Consider the following 24,819-nt stretch of genomic DNA (forward strand, 5'->3'; position numbering starts at 1 on the left):
TTTCTGTTACGAAGATTCTTTTAATGCAACCAAGGATACCATAGAATGTCCTGTTTTTCCAAATTATCTGCAAATGTTGAACGAAGAAATAGAGCAAGAAGCCACAATTGCTGAAGAGATTGCTAGAGACAGTTCTCACGACAGTCAGAGTTCTACTTCATTGAGTCAGGATCCACTAGGAGGACTGATTATCCAAAATGAAGCTGCCACTGCCATGGATGAGGTGAAAAGAGCTATGGAACAAGCTCAAGAGGATGTAGTTAACTTAGAAGATTTGGTAAAGCAACTAAACGTTGAGCAGAAAAAGATATATTTCGAAGTCACAGAACAGATTGAACATGGATTCAGACATGAGAAAAAAGAGTGCTCATGTACATCATTTAAGCCTGTCCGACTGTACGTAGGTGGAGAAGCGGGAACAGGAAAAAGTTTTCTGATTAAAGTAATTGTAACTTATCTGCAGAAAAGGACTGAATCACCTCTGTCTTTGTTGTAACCGCTCCAACTCAACTGGCAGCACATAACATTAAAGAGATTACTCTACATCGTTTACTGATGCTGCCAGTTGAGCATGATATTACATTGCATTACAACAAGCTATCTGGAGATGCGTGTTCTGAAGTTTCCAGAGTCCTGAAGAAAATAAAACTTCTTATCATTTATGAAGTAAGCATGGTCTCAAATCTAATGCTTGCTTTTGTGCATTGAGAATGCAAGACATTCTTAGAACAGAGTATGCTGTGTTATTTGGAGGGAAACACATTATTGTTTTTGGAGATCTACTGCAGTTAACTCCAGTAAAAGGACAACCAGTGTTTAAAATGCTCACGCATGAAGATACCAGGAAGTCCCTAGGAAGCATTGGAAACGTTAATATATGGTTAAATCTCAAATATGCAGAACTGCTTCAAAATATTCGACAGGCAAAGGATGAAGATTATAAAAATATTCTACAAGATGTAAGAATCGGAAAAGTAAGTGAGCATTGGAAAGAAGCTTTACATGCACGATTAATTTCAAATTTGTATCCAAATGAAAACATTCTTCCAGAGAATATTTTTAAGAAAATTACCGAGAACAAATCTGGGAAATGTTTGATGCCAACTCTGCAAGAATGTTCCATCTTCAACAACAAAATGTTAAAGTTAGAAAATGAAGAGACTGTGAAACTGGAAGCAATAGATAAAATAGAGCATATGGGAGCAACAATTATTTTGTCAGAAAATTTGAAATCAAAATTGGATTAATTAGAGAAGAGTATATCTAAAACAGCTCATTTTGAAAAGACTCTGAATGTGTGTTTAAATTGTCGTATCATTTTGAGAAGGAATTTAAATGTTGAAAGAGGTCTGGTAAATGGAGCACTGGGTCATGTTGTTGATTTTGTGAATTATAGAAATAGAGATGGAATTGAATTTTTAAAAATGAAATTTGATGGCATTGAGCAAGTACAACAAATCAGTTGTTGTTCTGCTAGATTTTTGCTTGTAAAAGACTTATATGTTCACCGAAAACAGTTTCCTGTTTGTTTGGCATATGCGGTGACAATTCACAAATCTCAAGGTTTAAGTGTAGATAGTGCTTTGGTGAATATTGGAAGTTCTGTGTTTAAAGAGGGTATGGCATATGTGGCATTATCACGAGTCAGAACTTTATCAGGATTGTACTTGATTAAGTGTGATGAGACAAAGATTTGTGCAGATCTAGATTGTGTTAAAGAATACAATAGGTTAAGAAGAGAGTATGCTCCACATTTGCCTCAATATCCTCTGTTTGAAAACCGTGTGGTCGGTCGAAAAAGAAAAAATTAGAATAATTGCAGTAAGGTAGTAGCAAAAAGACAAGAAGTAGATGGAAATGTAATTGTAAACAGAAAGAAAAAGGATTCTGATGAAGATGTTGTTGGATTTCAGTTTGAAAACAGTTCTGGTGTCAACTGCTATGCTAATGTAGTGGTTAATGTTGTTTTTTTTCTTCAAACTTTACAAGAACAGATTGTTGAAAATCGGGATCAAAGATTCTGCGGTTTATTGAATTCTGTGTTTGAGAAATGTAGCAGTGATAGAGCAAAAATAGAAAGCATTACAGAAATTCGAAATCTTTTAGACATATGTTCTGGTCAAACACAATTTTCATGGAACATTCAGCAAGATTGTCAGGAAATTTTAATGTATATGTTTGGTGTTTTGGAAGATGAAGGTGAAGATGTAGAAAATCTTTTAACCTTTCTTATCAATGGCAGCATGCCTGTGACAATTGTAGTTTATCAAGTACTACTAGAATAGACACTGAAAGATTTATATATTTGACTTTACCAGACTGCAAATCAGTGTCATTTAATAATCTAGTTAAAGCAGCTGATCATAATATGGTGTGTACCCAATGTAAGTGTCCAATGCTGTCCACATTATTTATACAAACTTATGGTCAGTATGGCATTTAAATGTTCCAACGATGTAGACCTGATGGAACTAAATTGACAACTTGTATTAAAAATTTTGTGGCTTCTCAGTTATCAATTTCAGGAAGAACCTTTGCAAGTGTAGCTATTATTTATCATGACGGTCCTTTGACAACATCAGGGCATTATACAGGTTATTTAAAATGTCAAAAAGGTTGGACTTACTGCAATGATACTCATTTGACTTACAATCAACGTTTGCCTTTTGACTTAAAAAATTCTTACATAGTGTTTTTAGAACCAAAATTTAAGTAAAGGTAATTGGCCTATGAAGACGGGAGCAGACAATAAAAGTTAGTTTACTGTTTAAAACTATATTGTGAGTAAAAGTGATCAACATAATATAAAAAATCCAGTTCTCATATAGGTACTGTAAGTGGATCTCATAGTAAGTGATATCAGTATTTTAGGAAATGTTGAACATGAGTGATCCAAAAGATGGGAATATGAATATTTAAGCATTGTGAAAATGTTGTATGAACTTTTCTTTCAGAATATTGAGTAAACGGTAATTTCAGAGTTTGATTTGAGAAATTTGAAAACATACTGATATATCTGACACTATTTGGCCATAAGGAAAGGTGAAGGAATGAGCAAAGAGTCATGACTTAACACATGAAGGAAATTAAAACGTTGAGAATTATTTCAGATGTTCTTAGAGCTTTTTTTATAGAAAGTCGATGAAATGGAAGTTTTAGAGAACAACAGAGTATTTTCCAACGAAAAGGACCTTCACGATCTACTATTTGGCCTCAAGGAAAAGTAAGTGAATCAAAGATTAGTGTACATATATGATTTGTAAGTTTATATGTTTTTTTTTAAACGCTGTCATATGATGAATAGTTTGAACTCACTGTTTTTAGTGAAATTCAATACATTCTGAGAACAGCAAAAATAAACTATCTAACATGTTGTACAAGTTATTCTATAGTTTGTATTGTGTAATTTATATTGTATTCCCATTGTCTCACACTCACTTTCCTTTTTCTACCATTTTTCAGCTCTCTTTACTCACTCACACTGCCTTTCTCTCACTCTGTTTCATCGCTGTTCCTTTATTCCACTTCTTTCACAACCCCTCAATCCCATTTCAACTGTCTGCATCCCCTCTCTCCCTTGCACCACTTTTCAGCTTTCAGTCTGTCTACTTTACTTCCTTTTTCCGTCTTTTCCTCCTTTGCTCTTTTACTAATTCCTCTTTACTCAATCACATCTTTTGTCGCACTTTGTCACTATAACTCACCCATTCTCCCTCACTTATCTTTCTTTGCTTTTTTCTTTTGTCCCCTTTTTTCGTTCACTACCTCTATGTCCTCAGTCCCTCACTCTCCTTGTGTTATGCTCACTTGTGTTTATCTAACTTCTATCATTTCTCTTACAACAACTTCACTGCTCCTCTTTCATCATTCTTCACCCCAGTTCTTTTACTCTGGTTCCATTACTACCTCGCATTTCCTATCTTTCAGTGTCCTTCTCTTTACTTTCATCACCGAATCACATTCTCTCAGTACCACTGCTTTAGTCCTCTTCCCCTGTCTTTCCTTCTTTTGCTCCTTTACTCATTTTCCTTTCCTCACTCATTGTACTCCACTTCACTCAGTCCTTCCCTTAGTCCCACTGTGTACTTACTTCCTCACTCCTTTTCCCTCAATCCTTCTATATTATCCTCACTCCTTTCATCCCTTCATTCTGTGACTCCCCTCCACTGACTCTCAGTCATCTTCCATTCCTCTTTCCTGTAAATGGATCCTCAATCAGACTCCTTTCCCTCTCACTCATTCCCCTTTTACTTACTCCTCTTTCCTGATTTAGTTTTGCTAACTCACATTCTTTTAGTATCTTACTTACCTTCAGTTCATTTCTCTCTTCTTCTCTTCCTCTCTGTCACTGAATTTATCTGCCTTATTCTTGCTCTCCTTCTATTTCTTTTTCACTCTTTTTGTCCTTTTACATTACTTTATTTCCCTTTCTGTATCCTTCACTCTTGCTTTATTTCTTAGTACACTTTTATGATTTTTTACCTCTTGACCTGTCTCTTCTATTTTAAAATATATATTTTACTAATTATAACTTATTTTTTCTTTTCTCTTTCACAGATACAAAGTGTAGAAAAAATATGTAATTAGGTTTACATTAATTATATGGTAAGTGTGACTAAAAAATGTAGTTTGCCATCACCCTTTGCTTTAACCTCACTACTTTTCTCTCACCCTATCTCACCCCTGTTTCCTTACTCTGCTTCCCTCACTTATATGGCCGGGATGCCTATCACCCCCTCCCAACACAATCCCCAAGGATGGGAAGACGGAGGCATTTCTGAACTTTTGGAAGGCGGGAGGGAGTTACCCTCCCGGCCGTATTTATTAAAATATGAAACAAAATTAAAACATTAAAATAACAGTTTCATATCATGTACAATTTTTCATTTATACATTTTGCTGCAGTCACGTTTATTGGCTAACCTTAACAAATCTCTAATACAAAGGTTCTCCTAGCCGAGTCTAAACATCCTGCAAATGCATACTTTCTAAATAAAAATTGTACATCCTACCATTACGGGCCAACGGCAAGGTCGTAACCGGTGTCAGATCTCTACTACCAGAACTCCCCCCTCACGGTGTGAGGGGCGGGCGCACAGAGGACTGTACCTCTGTGCCAACTTCCAATTTCCCTTGTCTTAGCGGGGGCCCCTTATTTAACTCAATGCCATCTTAATGGTCGTCCGAGGACTCGTGTGAGGTGTCTAGAAGGTAGCGTGGACCCCCCTCCCACCCCACACTGTTCATCACATCCGCCGTCGCGGATATCCTGGCCCCGGGAAATTCCTAGGAGGGGCATTGAGCCGCCTCCTCCCCTGGGAGGGGCCTATGACCGCCTTCCCTTCGGCGACCCCATACTTAGTGGGTGCCGCCTCCCCGTGTGAGGGGCCAATGGCCGCCTCCCCCCGGGCGCTCCCATCCATAATGGGTGGCGCCCCTCCTCTAGGGATCTTGAAATTACTGCTCACCGATCATGACCTTACCGCCCGACCAAAATAAATACGACGTTTTTGAACCTAATGAAGAGAGCGATAAAGCGGTTAAACTGAACATTGTAATATACATCCACTTATCTACACATGCCACACATTTTAATTAGACTGTGATACTCCGCTCAGCTGAATGAGAAAAAATGTTATGAAGTAAATCATTTTATTGCAGTTCAAACATTGACATCTTTATTACACACCAAAACCCTGGAAAAAAGATACTATCAAAGCCAATCAACTTCATTGCACTACTAACGTTGCCATAAGGGGCTGGTGGGTGGGTCAAAATTGCTCCTTGTTCCGTCGAGGGCTCACGTGCAACGAGAGGGTGCAGCTTCCAAGCACAGGAACAAGAGGATGCTTCTTTGGATTGTTGCTCCTTTTATTCCTCTTCGGGAGGGCGTGTACCCTCCTCTGGTACGCCTACGGGGCGTGGCCAATGGTGTAGATGTCTAGGACAACCCTTCTTGGGCGGGAAAAGGCGAGCCCCGGCTACGCCGCTTCGGGCATACCAGCCGAGACACGCCCCCCGCCCAAAATGGTTTCCCGGGGGGATCTGGGCACCCTACCATACGTTCGGGGGGACCGAGTGGTCGCCCCTTTCCACATGGCCGGGATGCCTATCACCCCCTCCCAACACAATCCCCAAGGATGGGAAGACGGACGCAGTTCTGAACTTTTGGAAGGCGGGAGGGAGTTACCCTCCCGGCCGTATTTATTAAAATATGAAACAAAATTAAAACATTAAAATAACAGTTTCATATCATGTACAATTTTTCATATATACATTTCGCAGCAGTCACGTTTATTGGCTAACCTTAACAAATCTCTAATACAAAGGTTCTCCTAGCCGAGTCTAAACATCCTGCAAATGCATACTTTCTAAATAAAAATTGTACATCCTACCATTACGGGCCAACGGCAAGGTTGTAACCGGTGTCAGATCCCTACTACCAGAACTCCCCCCTCACGGTGTGAGGGGCGGGCGCACAGAGGACTGTACCTCTGTGCCAACTTCCAATTTCTCTTGTCTTAGCGGGGGCCCCTTATTTAACTTGACGCCATCTTAATGGTCGTCCGAGGACTCGTGTGAGGTGTCTAGAAGATAGCGTGGACCCCCCTCCCACCCCACACTGTTCATCACATCCGCCGTCGCGGATATCCTGGCCCCGGGAAATTCCTAGGAGGGGCATCGAGCCGCCTCCTCCCCTGGGAGGGGCCTATGACCGCCTTCCCTTCGGCGACCCCATACTTAGTGGGTGCCGCCTCCCCGTGTGAGGGGCCAATGGCCGCCTCCCCCCGGGCGCTCCCATCCATAATGGGTGGCGCCCCTCCTCTAGGGATCTTGAAATTACTGCTCACCGATCATGACCTTACCGCCACAGGCCGGATAGTTGACCGGCTATCCGGACTCCCCACACTCCTACTAAAGGTCATGACTACACAAACCCCTTAACCATGCTATGAAGTCTCCTATGAGTAAGACATTCCCCTCCCGGGACAAATGAACCCCATCTTCGAGATACATGTTATCCCCCCGAATACATCCATGCGGAATACAGTGCAACTGTCCTGAACGAAACAATCTACCCAGCTTGTTATTGACTTTCTTTACTGAATGATTCAAAGCTGACACAGAGAGGGCCCCCCGCCACACCTTCCTTGGAATCATGTGTGACCATGTTATCGTGCACCCCGGAATCCTCTTTGCCAACCAGCTAACAGTGGATAGAACCCGCTCGAGGAGTACTCGCCGACCGAGCGCCACCAAATCATTGCCTCCCAGATGCACTATGATTATAGACGGCGGTGACGTTGTCCGCCCTAACAGTTCCTCGACAAAACACTGAAACCGGTCAATACAGAGCCCGCCCCTTCCGTGGAAGGTCACTCTGTACCCGTATTCCCCAGCTACGTGAATCATGTCACCTGCTTTGAATACGTCCGCGGCACGCGTCACGTATGAGTGGCCCACGACCCACACCACTCTTTCCTCAGCCGGTGATCTTTGACCGCTGGTCCCCAGGTGTCGGGTCGACTGCACAGTCCGCCCCGCCTCGCAAGCTCGCGAAACTGTAAACCAAACAAAAGACAAGAAGCGTGAGTGCATGACATTAGCTTCACAACATGTGCAACCGCACATACCTTTTATAACAGTTCGAGGACCATCGTCCCAACTGTTTCACCATTTCCACACTCTGACCCCTGGCTGTAGCTTCTGTAGCAGCCCCTATCCTGAAGGAATGGGTCCCAAAATCGCTCGGGTCCAAGCCCGCTGCCGCGATTGCCAAAGTTAACACCCGCTGAAACTGAAACCTTGTCAGCGGGGTGGCGTCGGTGTGTCTCAGCAAGCTTCCCCCCATGCTACCGCCCTTTGCACCAGGTATTCCTCAACGCACTGCACCGGGCACATGGGGGACCCTCGCATGCGCTGGACAACAATACTGTCCCCCATCGCACCCTGGTCGGTTTTAGACCTGGCTATTGTGATTACCATTGAATCACCCTTGATCTGAACGTGTTCCCGACACAGGCCTCCCCCCACATCCTTCTTATTTCTTGCCACCAGCTCGCTCACCCGCATAGCCCCATGGAATGCTAATGCGAAAGCGGTCCGGAACAGCACTGCTTCGGACTGGGAGGAACATGTCGCGGGGAGCACTGACATCAACAGGGACAATCTTTCTAACCCAATTGGGCGCCTCTCGTCTACTCTATGACCCTCGAGGCATTGCCACCCTCGTAGTGCCTTCTTTACCAAAAAGGACGATGTAGGGTCCTTGATGCCATAAGCCTGCGCCATGAATGCAATGGCGGCCCGGTGCCTATTGGCTATCGCTGCCGATCGGCCTGCCTTGTGGAGTGCTACTAAAAACTTCAGTACATACTCCTCCTGTCCCCACTTATCCCCTCCTGCTGGACCCAAAAATGCACAATAGGAACGAAACGCTCCTTCGTACGCCTTCCATGTCCTGGGGGCTATGCTGGCTCCCACGAGGTCCTGTAATCCGGAGCACCGAGTGACCAGAGAGCTTCGGGAAATGGTGCCGCCACTAGATCCACAGAAGGTAGATAACCCCTGAAGGCCTGCATGTGGGAACGAGAGAGTGCATCAGCCGCCTGGTTCAGTACACCCGGCACATGCCTCGCCCTAAACTGAATGTTCAGTCTCATGCACAGTAGTACAATTTCCTTTAATAATCTCAAAATCAACTTGCAGCGTGCTGCCTGGTTATTTATGCATTCAACCACGGTCATGTTATCGGACCAAAATACCACTGAGCGATCACGGAAATTGTCCGGCCATGCCTTCAGGGCCACCAAAATGGGGAACAACTCAAGAAACCCAATGTTACCTGTTAGCCCACTGGTGTGCCACCACGTCAGCCATGTTTGCGCCGACCATCGATTACCAAAGATGGCGCCAAATCCCACGCTCCCTGCCGAGTCGGTCCACAAACCCAGCTCGTCCGAGGATGCTGGTGGTTTGCTCCATACCACTCGACCGTTGAAATCCGCCAGAAATGCCAACCATATGCGCATATCCTGGCGAACCTCTGCAGACAGTCTCGTGCGGTGGTGTCCTTCTTTGAGACTGACCATGGCTTGTGCAATAGAGCGGGAAAAGGGGCGGGCCATTGGTATCACTCTGAGGGCAAAGTTAAGCTGGCCCACCGCTTGCTGCAACTGATGGAGAGTTACCTTCTCTTTGCTAATGCACAATTCTAGCGAGGCCCTAAATTTCATTACTTTGTCCCTGGGCAAACAGAAGCATCCCTCCACTGAATCGAGCTCAATTCCAAGAAACTCGAGTGAAGTAGATGGCCCCACCGTTTTCTCCGGTGCCAATGGCACGCCGAACCGTTTCATGACATTGCAAAATTCCAGTAAAGCCTGTGCACATTCCGTGTCACCGGCTGACCCCAAGAACAAAAAATCATCTAGGTAGTGCATAACCTGTGTATAGCCCGTAGCTCTGGTGAACGCCCATTGCAGAAAACAGCTGAATTTCTCAAAATAAGCACAAGAGATGGAGCAACCCATTGGCATACATCTATCCATGTAATAGCGTCCTTGAAACACAAAACCTAACAGACGCTGATCCTGAGGATGTACCGGGAGCAACCGGAATGCTGACTCAATATCCGATTTAGCCATCAGCGCTCCGGGCCCAAGGCGATTCAACATGGCGACGGCCTCATCAAAGGATGCGTACCGCACCGAACAGACTCCTGGATCAATCGCATCGTTTACCGCAAGACCCCTAGGAGCCGATAAGTTATGAATTAACCTAAACTCACCTGGGTCCTTCTTGGGAACTACTCCCAATGGTGAACAAATGAAATTAGGAACTGGCGGGTGCCTATATGGGCCGGCGACCCGGCCCCGGGCAACTTCCTTCGCAATCTTGCTTTCTACCACCATCGGGTGCTGCTGAACAGACAGTTGATTTCTGCACAATGAGTCCCCCCGAAAATCCCCCGCCGGGATGTGGAAACCATACGAGAAGCCGTCCCGTAACACCCCAGCGGAGACATGATCAGGGTATTCGTTTAGCCAGGGGATCATTGCCATGATATCTACGGGGGTAGGTAGTGGTACCCCTTGGCCGATATTAGACCTGTTTGGTACCTCCTCTACCCCCGGTATCCCCATTCTTGGCTCTGCACGAACTCTCCGGGTGTGAAGAATGTCCGCAACCTGCACACTCATGCCTGAACTTACATGTCTCATGTGGCCTCGTGCACTTGCCTCTGTTAAAATTCCAGCAAACCCCTTTCCTACCCCCATTCCCACCACTCCTGGGTTGGTGATCACCTGCGGGGTTTGTTCGAAAGGGCGCCGCCGATTGATGGCGGGAAGGCGCCGACCCATACTCGCCAAGCCCGGCAGGAGCCGCTTCTGCCAAGAGACGGAGTCGAGACAGTCCCACGTCAGAGACGAATCGTGCTCCTTAGCCTTACGAAACTTACTATCATAACCCCTCCATTGATCGCCCTCATAAATTTCATAGAAATCCATTATGCGTGTCTGATAACAGGCTAATTCAGTCATAATCTCTGGCTTACGTTCACCCATAATAGCAGTAAACATCCCAAAGGCCTTGGCCCAATTAGAGATCGTCTCATCCACCCTGAAGCCCGCCATTTTTGCGCGCCACACACTCGGATGCAACAACTCCTTCTGAGCCTTAACATACTCAATCTCGTGATGGTCAGTCAGGAGCGAAAACATATTTACATATTTATCAGCCCAAATCATCTCTTTCGTGGCCAGAGGAATATGCTGAACTACTTTCTCCCTTCTTGAGGGCAAAGACCCCCCATTTGCCATTGGCAATGGCTGCTTACCAGACTCCATAGCTGGTCCCGCTGATTTTCCACCGCCAGCCGCTGGTTCTTCCGAGGGAATCTGTGAGGGGACAAGAGGGAGATTCGCCTTCGCAGCATCTCGCGATTGCCGCAACTGCTTCATTAGCAACCTAGCCTCTTTGGCCGTGTCTCCGGGTGCCGCTGCACCCTCGGTATTCTTTCCAAGCCATGCGGCCAACTGGGCGGCCAACTCTGGAGGCATTTCCTCCTCGCTGGTGGGCGTAACTACAACCGGAATCGGTTGGCCTGCATCCGGGATCGGTACCGGGGCCTCGACTGGACTAACTGGGCTTACCGGGGGTGACTCGGGAACTGGGGACTCCCCCCCTACCGCCCTATTCCTGGCCCTTTTACCTCTCCCTGCGGGGACTACTCCCGGCAATGCTGGTCCGATGACCTTCTTCGGTCTGCCCGTATTATTTATTGCCGCCATCTGCTTTTTCATGCTCGCCATATCTTTCATCAGCATGCGGAGCATCTGCTCCGTCCCTGCCTTCTTTCCGGCCTTCTTGCCAGGCATCGTTGTCAGATACTCGACCCTTGCTGCTTAGCTGCTCAACGAGGTCCTGGATCCGGAGGTCCGAAGTCGCTGGGAGAGAAGGCTCCTGGAAGAGAAACACAAAAATTACAAGTTCTCAAAATTGCTCCTTGTTCCGTCGAGGGCTCACGTGCAACGAGAGGGTGCAGCTTCCAAGCACAGGAACAAGAGGATGCTTCTTTGGATTGTTGCTCCTTTTTTCCTCTTCGGGAGGGCGTGTACCCTCCTCTGGTACGCCTACGGGGCGTGGCCAACGGTGTAGGTGTCTAGGACAACCCTTCTTGGGTGGGAAAAGGCGCGCTCCGGCTGCTCCGCTTCGGGCATACCAGCCGAGACACGCCCCCCGCCCAAAATGGTTTCCCGGGGGGATCCGGGCACCCTACCATACGTTCGGGGGGACCGAGTGGTCGCCCCTTTCCATTCTTATCCTCCATGTTTACTTCTCTTTTCCTTACTTTCCTACCACATTCAACTTCTTTCTGTCCCCCTGCTCACCCACACTCCCTCACTTACCTTTCTTTTCTGGTTCACTGAGTCCCTTTCTGTCACTCCTTCCTTTACTCTCTCTGTCCTTTCTCTCTGTTACTCCCCATGTCTTTCCTTTTCTCAGTTACTTCCTCTAACACCTTTTCTCTGTCTTACTATCTATTACACAGTCCCTCTGTGTTCCTCCCTCTAGCTCTCTTTCTCTTAACACCACTCTCTCTGTCCCTTTTCTTCATGCTCACTCTTTCACCGGGAGCGCTCCAGGGCAAAAATAAATAAATTAAAAAAAATATGAATTTACATTAAAAAAATAGTATTATATAAATATACAATATAGGATTCATTTTAAAAAATATTACATTTTATAGCTATAGAAATTTACTATTAAAAAACCTTTGAAATTCACTGAAAAAAACCATAGGTTTCACACCAGTTATAGTTAGGAATTAGCATTTTAAAAACCTATGAAATTCACTGAAAAAACCATAGGTTTCACACCAGTTATAGTTAGGAATTAGCATTTAAAAAACCTATTAAATTCACTGAAAAAACCATAGGTTTCACACCAGTTATTGTTAGCTGGAAATGTTACTGACATAAAACCATTGAAATTCCCACGTGGGGCATATGCATCAAAATTCGGTAATACATGTCGGTAATAACGAAAAATAAGGAATCGCTATTAAGGACATGCAAACCGCGATGCATCAAACTAATCGTAAAAAATTACCGAATCGGTAAAAATCGCTATTAAATAGCGAAAGTACGTCACCGCGAGTAGCAAATACAGAGTTGGCAAATACCGAATCGGTATTACTGATTCCGGTATTTGCGAATTCGGTAATAGCAAAAACTGGAAAAATACACGACGCATCGGAAGCAGGCCGATGACATCACAACCAGGAAGTAGGACAGCCCATGCTGCATTCAGTGTTCGGAGTAGCACAGAGGAGGAGGCAGAGCACAGGAGCTGAGGACCCAGACTGAACCAGCAGCAACCAGGACTAGGCAAGCAGGACAAGATGGAGATGAAGGCCCCCCAGCAGGGAAAGGACACACACCGAAAGAGAAAACGCACGTTTTCTGATAAGGAGCTGGAAATCTTAACAGAGTGTGTGACCAGCAACAATGACCGACTGTTTGGGAAGTTGTCGCTGAAGGTGCCTGAGGCAGAAAAAGGAAAGATGTGGCTGTGCATTAAGGACAAGGTAAATGCCTGCGGAGTCACCCACCGCAGCATGGACAACTTAAAAAAACGCTAGTATGACCTGCGTAAGAGGGCCAAGGAGAGGATTGCGCAGAGGGTCAAGGATGCTGCTGACACAGAAGGGGGCACATCCAATGTGACGCCTAAGACAGCCCTGGAGGATCTAGTGGAGTCTACCATAGAGCCGGAAGCTGTTGTGGGGGTCACACGTCTGGACACCTCTGGTGCTGCGGAAGGAGGACAAGGTAATATGCATGGCAGCGTAACAATGCAGCGTGTAGTAAGTCCCTGCCCAACCCCCCATGCCAGACCCAGTGCACATGTAGCGGTGCCCAAAACACATACCCTCACCACTGTGTTGCACCATGGGAGGTGTAGTCAATACATGAATGGGTGCATGCCAGAACCCAGAGATGAATACAGCAGCAAAGGGCCAAATGTCTGTCAGAAAAAGTAATTTATTGTGAGATGCCAAAGCAATTTTCACATACAATACCATGATAATAGCTATGCACTGTTTCACACACAGATGCATCCCCCATCGATTCTGACGACAGTGGCCGCCTCGGCATCTCAGATACACCAGTGTTGACAGATGCGGAGTGCTCACAGGGAGCTGAAGCCATGTCCTCCCCGTCACCACCACGGCGGACAACACCTCCACCATCCCTGAGGTCCAAGACACCACCACCACCACCACCATTCTCGCGGTCCAAGACACCACCACCACCACCACCACCAGTGCGGGCCACTCCGCAGAGCCACAGAGCAGATGTTGCCTCCCTGCCCCTGATGGAGTTGGATCAGAGTTCAGCACCCCAAAATGTCCCATGCCAGGCTGTCGTCAATCCAACCAGCCAAACTGCAGCACCACAGCGCATCAGGCAGAGGGCTGTGCCCCCGGGTCGGGCAGCTGCAAGACCAGTCGATCTGTCCGAAGGGTACGGAGTTGTTGAGACCCGGATGCTGCGTGTCCAGCACCTGCAGGGGAGACACATGGGTGCCATGAAAGTCTCCATGACCAAACTTTGCGACAAACTAGGCAACAAGACTGACGCTGTGCGTGAGCACACCACTGCCGTAGCTGCCGGCAACAATGAAATCAAGCTTTGCCTGCAGGAACTGACACGTCCCGTAGTCGCAGGCCAACAAAGTGAGCGCCGGCATCACAGGCAGATCATGCTTGCAGTGAATTCTACTAACAAGTCCATAAATAAGCTGTGCAACAGCACGGCTCTGCTGTCCCGCAGGTCCGTGTCCCTGCAAGTGGACCTAGGTCATTATTGTGGGGATGTGGCAAAGGCCCTTGAGAGGGTGACCACTGCAGTGGAGCAACTGCAGCCTGGGTCAGCCAGTGTCAGCAGTCTGGGAGCGGAAGAGGGGAGTGAGGCAGCCTCCAGTGTCAGCAGCGTCTCCCTGCCGGAGACCAGCGGGAGGAGGCGCAGTGGGCATAATGCAACTGCCACAGACTCCCATCGTGGAGAAGCCGAGGAGTCACAGGACAAGAGACTGGGGGTACCGGGAAAACGCAAGTGAACATGTGGCAAAGTCACACTGTCCTTGGTGACGTAACCATGGCCAGACTAAACTGCCGCACGCATCACCCGTTCTGAGAAGGGACAATTTAAGTTAGACTTCAACTGCAGCAGCAGCATGTTTGTGTTACGTATATCTGCACCAGTCAGGTGTCCATGCCCATTCAACCCTTGCAAATCTGATCCTGTTGTCAATTCACTCTCCTACCTGTCTCAAAAATTATTCCGTGTGATGTATGTCCGCCTCCGTTGCCCTTCAGCTGTGTTGGGCACATGCACCTGTCGGTGTTGGGGGGGGTGTTGCTGTGCAGGTAGTTCATTCTCTCCGTCCACCTCTATGGGTATCCCCCTGAGTGTGGCGATGTTGTGCAGGATGGCACACACAGCAATGATCTGGCAGCAAGTCACTAGTCATACTGCAAGGCGCCTCCAGTTTTGTGCAGTATTCGGAAGCGCCTCTTGAGGATGCCGAATGTACGCTCAACCACATTCCTTGTGCTGATGTGTGCTCTGTTGTAGCGCTGCTCTTGCGGTGTAGCTTGCTTTGAGGTAGGGAGTGAGTAGATATTCACGCAATGCGTATGCGCTGTCACCTGCCGGATGGGGAGAGAATGGTAATCAGCATGAATGAAAATATACATGTGGGGATGGAGTGGATGGAGAGTACGATGATGCATCAATATGTACCTAGTGGGTGTCCCTCTCCAAATTCACCATTGATCAGGCGCCTGTGGAGGCCACAGTGATGGAATATGTAAGCGTCGTGTGTGCTCCCGGGGAATTGGGCTACAAGGTCCGTAATGATGTACTGGGCATTGCACACCACATGCACATTGATAGAATGATATGACTTCCGGTTGCGGAATATGTATTCGGTGGCTTATGGAAGACAGATGGGGACATGCGTGCAGTCAACACACCCTATGACATGGGGGAATTGTGCCACCTGGTAGAATTCCCGTTTGGTGCGGGTCAGCTGCTGGGGGGTTGTGGGTAAGGTGATGTGGCGATTTATTAATGTCAGCATGGCTTCTAGGAACCGGTGGAAGAAGCATGATAAAGCGCTTTGCGACACGCCTCCAGTCTCAGCTATTACCCCCTGGAAGCTTCAAGACGCAAGCAGGTGCAGGCAGCATAGGACCTGCACATGGGCTGGTATGGCGTTGGTCCTACGGGTCTCGTGCTGCTGTAATGGTTCCAGGTCTGCTATTAGGCGCATAATCATGGCACGTTTGAGTCTGTACTTGTCGTACACCTGTTCCTCGGTCTGCCTCAGCAAAGTGATGCGCACCCTGAAGATCCTGTCCTGGATCATCCTCCTGCCCTGGGCCTGGGCGTTGATCCTCCTCCTCCTAGCAAGCACGTAGAGGGCAGCCATTTTGGTTGACATGTGGGGTTTCCCAGGGCATTTATGAAGGGTTACTGATTGTCAGCACCTGCTGATGGGGTTTATTTTTTTTTTCTGTCCTTCAGTTTACTTTACCTCCTGATTGTGATTCCCCTTATTTTGCTCATGCTAAATAGCGATTTTGGGGATTTTCGGTATAAGCGACTTATCAGCCATTCCATTGCGATTTGTTAATAGCGATTCAGTATTTCCGAGGTCAGCTTTGGGGTTCGGTATTTCCGATTGTCTGTTTTGCGATTCGGTAATTTACCGCGGGGTTTTTTAGCGATTCTTTATTTTTTACCGGTTTTGGTTTGATGCATAGCATTTTCTGGTTTTGCGTTCGGTATCGGCCTGTTTTACCGATTCGGTGTTTTACCGGGAGGTATTTTCGTTGATGCATCTGCCAGATAGTTAGTTGGACTCACTATAACTTGCGCGCCTGCAATGCACTGCTGATGACGTCACATATTACATCACTCATGACAGTCAGTGACATCACTCATGACATCACTGATGACACCATCCAGTGAATGTGTGTCTTTCTAAAAAATAAATATGTTTTATATAATCAGTTTGGATAACGACACTGTTGGGCATTTAGTATTTTCACTTTATGAGGGTGGTGCAATATAAACAAGAGATGAGGCAATTGCACTTTGTGCGCATGTAGAAAATATTTATAGTAATACTACCATGTATTATTAGGATTTACAGTATTTGGAATTCCAATGTGACTTAAGCCCCTGGACGCTATAGCTGAGTAGGTGCTGTAGATGTTGTTAACAGAAAGTGAGTCATGAGGATGTAACAGTCCTTTTTTTCTTTTTATACACTGAGTGTGTGGGTCATGGGATAGCATGGTTGAAGGCATGAGCCGATACACATAGGCTTTCCTTGTGGGGTGTTCCTACGACACAAGAAAGAATATAAAACTATACATAAACATGTATTAGCACCTGGACTTTGTGCTTCAGTGTATTTTGAAGTAGTGGAGGAGAGTGCGGCTGGATTGTCTGATATGAGATGTTCATTGTGGAAATATATGCTCGTCCTGCTGATACCGACTGCATCCACCTGATAGCGACAGTGCACGGCAGCGGGAACAGGACCCGCTTTGAAATTCAAAATAGTCTTCTTCGTCAAACTCTCTTTTTTTCGGTAAAAAAAAACATAAAAAGATACAACCACACAAGACAAGCATCATGCCTTCTGGCTTGAGAGTCGACATACACGTAAATATTAACGTAGATGCAATTAAAACGATAAGCGAAGTTAAAAACACAGAAATTACAAAGACAAGACATTTATCAAATAATTAGTGACTTTGGGTCGCCAACAAGACAAAGGTTATTATACATAATGGATAGGACCTTTTTCTAAAGGTCAAGTGCATTCAGAAGGTTTTGTGAAAGACAGACCATTAATTTGCCTTCTAAAATATAGTGCCTCAAGTTTCATATACGTATAATAAAAACACCATTGTACAAGATAAAACAGCGAGGTCAGAGTTTAGGATTTGTTAATTGTAAGCAATAAAACAGCTATTTGCAAGTTAAAAATAGTGACCACTATAGGAGTTGGTCTTGTGATTCCTGGTCATGACTCTATAGCTTTCTGAGGTAGGTAAGGGGGCTGACAGCACCCTAATCGCCCAAAAGTGGCCCAAATATTTTGCAGCTGCGCAAGCAAATAAAGGTCTTGCATCTGATTTCAATATGCGCAGGGCTACTTTGGAATCTCATGTCCCAAGCTATATACAAACTGGGGCTAGCTATTTGCCCCTTGGTTTCACATAAGCTGTGCAAACAAAAAGAATATGGCCTATCGATTCATGTGGGCAGGGGCAAGAGGGGCAGCCCTTAGGCTGAGAGTTTGTAAAAACATTAATTGGCAAAGTGCCATGCCTGAATTGAGTATAAAGCTTCCTGTTGGCTGGGACCTTAATAATATCAAGGTAGCTTTCTTAGGATCGGCAGACTTTCAAGTCTGCAAATTCACCAGCTAGTCTGCCCTGGTTGCTTTTGGAATATGCGTTCTGCTCAATCCAGGGCCAATATAGTAATTTAACCTGACCTCTGGTATTTGGTGGCGGGCAACCTAAACTATGTTCAGGACAAAAGAGCTTCTTGTTTGCGATCCCAAGCAAGAAAAATTCGGCACTCCAGGGATTAACACCAGTTGATGTTATTGTTCTGGCTCACATGTTTCGACCAACATGGTTTTTGTCAAAGCCACCATAGTGAATTACTCAAAATTCCTATAAAATAATAAAACAAACCACTTCCTCAATTAACATAGTGAAAAGACTGTGGTAATGTTCAAAATTACATCGTTCTTTTAGGATTCAGAAGGAGTTCCTTTAAACCATGATTTGGATACATTCCGTGATAATGAACACAAAATGTATATACATATGTTCATGTTTTAAACATAACAACATATATATAAATTATTACAAAATAAATAAATAAATATAGTGACAATCACATATTTAGGTTCAATGCAGCAATTACCTCATTGATGACAACTTCTACCTGCTGAATTCTCCTCTCTCCCGAGTATTTTCACTCCTCAAATAATACTTCATGTTTCATTATAATGTTACTTAATCCTGTATTTCAAGATCTTTAAATTAAATATGTTTTCCTTCTTCTTTCTTTTTTCACTACCACATTGTTAAATTTCTTTCAATACACCTCCTCAGTGAGTCAATACCAAATTACAGCATTTTGATTTTTCTAGAAAATCACCACTTCAAGAGTTCGAAAAATTGATCAAATGTGTATATATATACACATCGAGCTAAGCGACAGGAATGTTGTTCAAATTATAAATAACAAGAACGAAAAACAATTACTGGTGCATTATGGAACATGGAGTTCACACCGCTTCCGTTCTTGTTTCCTATTGGAGGAACTGCCGCTTTGAACTAATTGAAGCCCCGCCAATGAGGTGATTAGAAGCTTGTCAAATTTGGGGGCTGAGCAGAGGACTAACTAGAGGCCTGGCACTGAAGAAGGTAAAAAAATACCGAAATGCATTTGCCGAAATAAAGCCATCATGTTGACTTGTCCCGAAGTGCTCCGTGTGTTACTGTGCTAGCGAGGCAAAAAGGTTTCACCCACCTGACGGAGGCACCCGCTGCAGTGTTCGAACGACCAGGTGAATGGAGTTGTGGATATATATATATATATATATATATATATATATATATATATATATATACATATAGATATTGATTTGTTACTAGTTATTTGTTATAATATTAAGTAATATTGTTGTTTTAAAAATTCTGAAACATAACATAAATAAATTCAAATTATTAGTTTAATAATAGTATTTTACCTAGATATAAGGAAATATATATATTAATACATATGTGTGTTTAACGTTTAAAAAAACTTTTATTTGTTAGGCTTGTTAAAAATATATGAAATCTCGTTTATTTTTATTAAATTAATGTTACTATTTATATATTAAATATTTAATAATTAAATTAATATATATTTTAAAAAACAATATTTAATGAAATTAAATGAAAGCAGCATTTGTTAAGCGCCTAGCTACCCGGGGGCATCTCAGCCCTATGGCAATAACAGAGAAGGACATCGCAGCACACTCAAGGGAGAAGCCAAGTGTTCAGTAATTTCCGAAAGGCTAGATAGCTGGGTTCCCTCCATAGGCGGAGGGAGAGTGTGTTCCACAGCTTAGCTGCATTGTAAGTGAATAGGCGACCGCCACTTCTGGCCCTCTTAATTCTGGGAAAAGCAGGCAGGTATAGATCATCTGAGCGCAGCCATCTATTTGCCAAATAAGGCTGGACCATGCAGTTGTTGATCGCAGGACCATTCCCTGATAACTTCTTGTGGGCAATGCACATGGACTTAAAGTTAACTCTCAGGGAGCCTGTGGAGGGACTTCGAGGCAGGCATTGCAGATTGCCAGTTTGAGATCCCCACAAGAATCCACTGAGCACACATTTGCACCGTTTGGAGTTTTGTGAAGGTCGTGTCCGGAGCTCCGGGGTAAAGGGCGTTCTTCTAATCCAGGTGGGAAAGAATAAGTGCCCAAACCATAAGCTTTCTTGCCTGGAAGGGGAGAAGTGGAAGCACATTACGGAGCATCCTGAGCATGCTGTAGCAAGAATCTGCAACCTTCTGTGCCTGGACCATAAAGCTGAGGTCTTGATCCAGCCAAATACCCAGACTCTTCATCTGAATCTTAGGGACAGAGCACATGCAGGCTGGCTATATCACATCTGTCTTGAAGATGGTTGGATTACCAAGGACCATCTTCTCAGTCTTGTCACCATTTAGTTTTAAGTATGATTAATTCAACCATTTAACAACCTCTTCTAGACAGGGACAAAGGCCAATAGAGGCATTGTCAGAGTGATTCAGAGCTCTGACCAGTTGAGTATCATCAGCGTAAGTCACTATATGAACCCCAAATGGGAGCACGACACTGCCAGTGGAGTCATATAAACATTAAAAAGGGACGGACTAAGGGACGACCCCTTGGGACTCTGCAATGGAGAGGCAGGGGTTTTGAGGTGACATTACCCAAGAAAACCTGTAAGGATCTCTCTTCCAAGAAAGATTGCAGCCATGTTAGGTCTACTGCGGTCATCTCCAAACTTCTGAGTCGATGGATCAAATAATGGTGTTTGACCGTGTCAAAGGCTGCACTGAGGTCCAAGAGGATAATCGCTGTTGAACCTCCAACGTCTTTTTTGATTCTTCGACAACTGCCAACAGCGCAGTTTCTGTTCCTTGACGCGGGCGAAAGCCATTTTGGGAGGAATGGAAGAGATTATGGGATTCCAGATATGCCGAAAGTTCTGCATTGAAATCTTTCTCTGCTTTTTTTTACTAATCCCTTGGAAGAGTGAGATAGGGCAGAAATTACTCAGTAAATCTGTGTCAAGACTAGGTTTTTTCAAGACAGGCTTCACCATTGCTCTTTTCAATAGGGGTGAGACCACTCCAGAAGAGAGAGAGGCGTTGATCAAGTCAAGGATGATCAGGAAAACTATTTGGAACACTTGTTTCAGGATATTAGGTGCAGCTGGGTCTCTAGGCGACCCGCTCTTTACAAGTGCCGCGATGGTTTGGAAAGATTCACAATCCAGCAGAGAAAATTGCTCCAAGAGTGGTCTCTGCTACTCAGATCCATATCCTCTGAGGGGAGATTATTTAGGCTGTCCACAGGGGAAAATGATGAGTAGATTGTATGGATCTTATTATGGAAGTAATCTGCAAATTCATCACAACGTCAGCCAGTGGCATTAGGTCTATCCAGGGGTGTGAGGGCTTTAAGTAATTTTTTCGCTATGCAAAAAGTTTAGTGGGGGGATTGACTGCCAGGGAAATTCTTTTCTCATAATATGAGGCCTGGGCCAATTTGATTTCGGCTTTGTATGATCTTATGACATCTCTGTATTCCGATTTCTTGTTTGAAGAGGAATTCTTTCTACAGTCTCTTTCAAGTTTCTTGCAGATCCGTGTTAGCGCACGAAGCTGGGGGGAATACAATGGTGTTCTGTTGGGCCCTACTTTCAGTTTCTTTGGGAGAACCTGATTTAAAGTGCTCTTGATCCAGCTGTTGAATCTTTCTTTTGTTGGGAATAATGCAACAATATTAACAACAACAATATCTTTTTTCGATATTTTTGTCAGTGAACCCTGACAGCCAGTCAAAGATTTACCCAACTCGAAAGTGGACAGGAGCCCTGCTGATTGCCGGTGGGACTCCTACTCCTTCAGTCTAAATGATCCCCTCTTTATTTTGGGAACTGTCTACAAGAGACCCTCCCCCACTGCAACTTAAAAAAGTTCCATGACTCCATGACTTGAGGGCCTTAGTTAACCAGTGTTCTGTCTCTAGGTTTATGTTATGTTATGTTAAACAAATTTATAAAGTGCGTGGCTTCCCCAGCAATGGGGCATCCCAGCGCTAGCAGACAAGTCGCCAGAGGAAAGGGCTAGATGGTGGAAAAATGCCAGGTTTTAATCAATTTCCTGAAGACCCAGTGATCTTGTGTACTCGGAGCAGCAAGTGGAATGGAGTTCCATAGGGTGGGGGTCATGGCCTTGAAAGATTGCCCCCCCTGCTCTATGCCTGCGTACACGAGGGGTACATGCCAAATACAGGTCAGCCAAGTGCAGAGCATGCAATGGAACATATGGTGTGAAGAGCCCCTGCAGAATTTGTAGGCGCTGGCCATGTAAGATCTTGTGTGTGGTGCAGAGTGTTTTAAACTGGACTCTCTGTTCAATTGGCAGCGAATGAAATGACAAAGAAGATTAGAGGTGTGCCAGTACTTAGGCAGGGCAAAAAGAATGCTTGCTGCTACGTTCTGAGCCCGCTGAAGTAATGTTATGTTATGTTAACCCGACTTGTTTAGCGCAACAGCTGCCTTAGCAAAGAGGCTTCCCGGCGCTGACAGCAGCAAGACATAGAAGCTAGGGTCTAAACCAGGTGGAAGAGATAGGTTTTGATATCCTTCTGAAACATCAGATAGTTATCAAGACAGTGGATCTGGGAGGGTAGGGAATTCCAGAGTTTGGCTGTTAGGTTACGAAAAGACCGTCCACAAGCACGTATACGTTTCACCTGAGGGACGGTATCCAGGCATTGCCCCAAGGTGCGCAGATGACGCAATGGTGTATAAGGCAATATTAGATTGGCCAAAATACCTGTGGAAGAGTTCTTCAAAATTTTAAATGCCAAGCAAAGGGCCTTGAATTCAATATGCTTGGCTATAGGCAGCCAATGTAATCATCGAATGGCACCAGTTGTCGGGCAGCTTCTAGGGAGCCCAAGCAGGGCTCTGGCTGCCGCATTTTGGACCCTTTGCAGATGCATAACCTCTGCCTTATTTAGCCCCAGGTAGAGTGAACTGGCATAGTCTAGCCTAGTCAGGATAGCCGCTTGGACAATCATTTGTCAGGTGGACGTGTCAAAGTTAGCCAGTAGGGGTTTCAATCTCTGGAGAAATCCAAAGCACGTGCCTGCCACTTTCTTGGTATGGTCCTGAAAGCTGAGGGCCGAATCCAACCACACCCCTAGATTTTTCATCACCGAATTAGGGGTGGGTGCACTCCAAAGGATATTCGGTCACCAGTGGTCATTCCATAACTCAGTATCTCTCCCGACTAGCAGCACTTCAGATTTATTGGCATTGAGCTGGAGACAGTTGGCGGTCATCCACTCCACGACTGCCGCCAGACCGCTCCTGAATTTGGAAGTGTGAACCACCACCGATTGCGTGTCATCCGCGTAGGAGACAATGGAGAGACCCCAGTCCCCGGCCACTACAGCCAATGGTTGTACATACAGATTGAATAGTACAGGACTCAAAGCTGAGCCCTGTGGTAGACCCTGACCAATAGATTTGACACAAGATAGAAAAGGCGGGCGGTAACCTGGAATGTTCTCTCAGAGAGGATTGATCTAAACCACTCTAGAGCTGAGCCAACCAAACCGGCCTCCTCCAGACAATGAAGTAAAATTGGGTGGGAGACTGTATCGAACGAGGCACTAGGATCTAATAGTATCAGTGCCGCAATGTTCTCAGCATCAAGAACGGAACGCAGATGTTCGGTCACAGGAGTAGGGCTGTCTCTGTGCTGTGAACCGGGCAGAAATCATTCTGAGAGCAATCCAGGACACCGTGATTATCCAAGAATGCCATTAGAATGGAATTAATGTGTGCCTCTGTGATCTTGGCCACCCAAGGTAAGAGAGAAATCGGACAGAAGTTTTCCAATTTGGTCTTTTAATTACAGTTTTATTCAAGCCAAGTAGGAGCCCATTGCAATAGTCTAGGCACGACTGAACTGCAGATTGCACAATCATTTGGCGGGTGGATGCGTCAAAGGACCTCAAAATGGGTTTTAGGCCTCGCAAGAGGCCAAAGCATGTCTCTGCTACTTTTTTAGCGTGGAGCTCAAATGAGAGGGCATTGTCCTTCAGGACACCTAAGTTCTTGACTGCAATTTACGGTAGGGAAGGGGTACCCAAAGCCGTGGGCCACCATTGGTAGTCCATTTATGGGTGTCACGGCCGACCAAGAGCACCTCAGTCTTAGAGGAGTTAAGTTGTAGGTTGTTGTTCGCCATACAATCCGAAATGGCCAGGACATCTTCACAGAATTTCAATTGGTCTTGATCAGGGTTGTTAGCAAAGGTAAATACCAACTTGGTATCATCAGCATAGGATATCATATTAATATTCCATGCTTTGGCCAGGAGGGCTAGAGGGTGGACATACACGTTAAGCAATGTGGGGCTCAAGGCAGATCCCCAGGGGGACCCCACAGCAGGCAAAGATTTCAACTCTGTTAACGGCTCCTTGCTACCAGGCAATCTACTATCCCCTTAGGCAAACAAAAAGCCATGAATTGTTTGGGAGAGTTCTAAAACTGGTGAAAACAGTGTGAATGCTGCAGACTTTTGAATCATGGGATTGTCCATGAAAAAATTACTTCACCATTTTCTCCATTCCCCTTAAACCCATTTTATGAATTAATTATCTCTTATTCTTTTTGGCTGTAAGGATCTGATTCAGCCAGTGTCCTGAGCCATTGAGAATATTCAATCATACTTTCATTTAAAATATACTTTTCTTGGCAAATGCTAAGTTACTTAGGAATACATGGAAGGTTTATTTGCATATAATACTAGTATCCATATATGATCTAGATTATTAGAGGGAATAAGCTTTTTTCTTCCCGGATAACCACATGGAAGACAAGTGATTAGCCAACATTTGTGATGCAATTAAAGGGACAATAAAAGA

This window comes from Lissotriton vulgaris, chromosome 11, assembly GCF_964263255.1.
Source record: "Lissotriton vulgaris chromosome 11, aLisVul1.2, whole genome shotgun sequence".
NCBI classification, from domain to species: Eukaryota; Metazoa; Chordata; class Amphibia; order Caudata; family Salamandridae; genus Lissotriton; species Lissotriton vulgaris.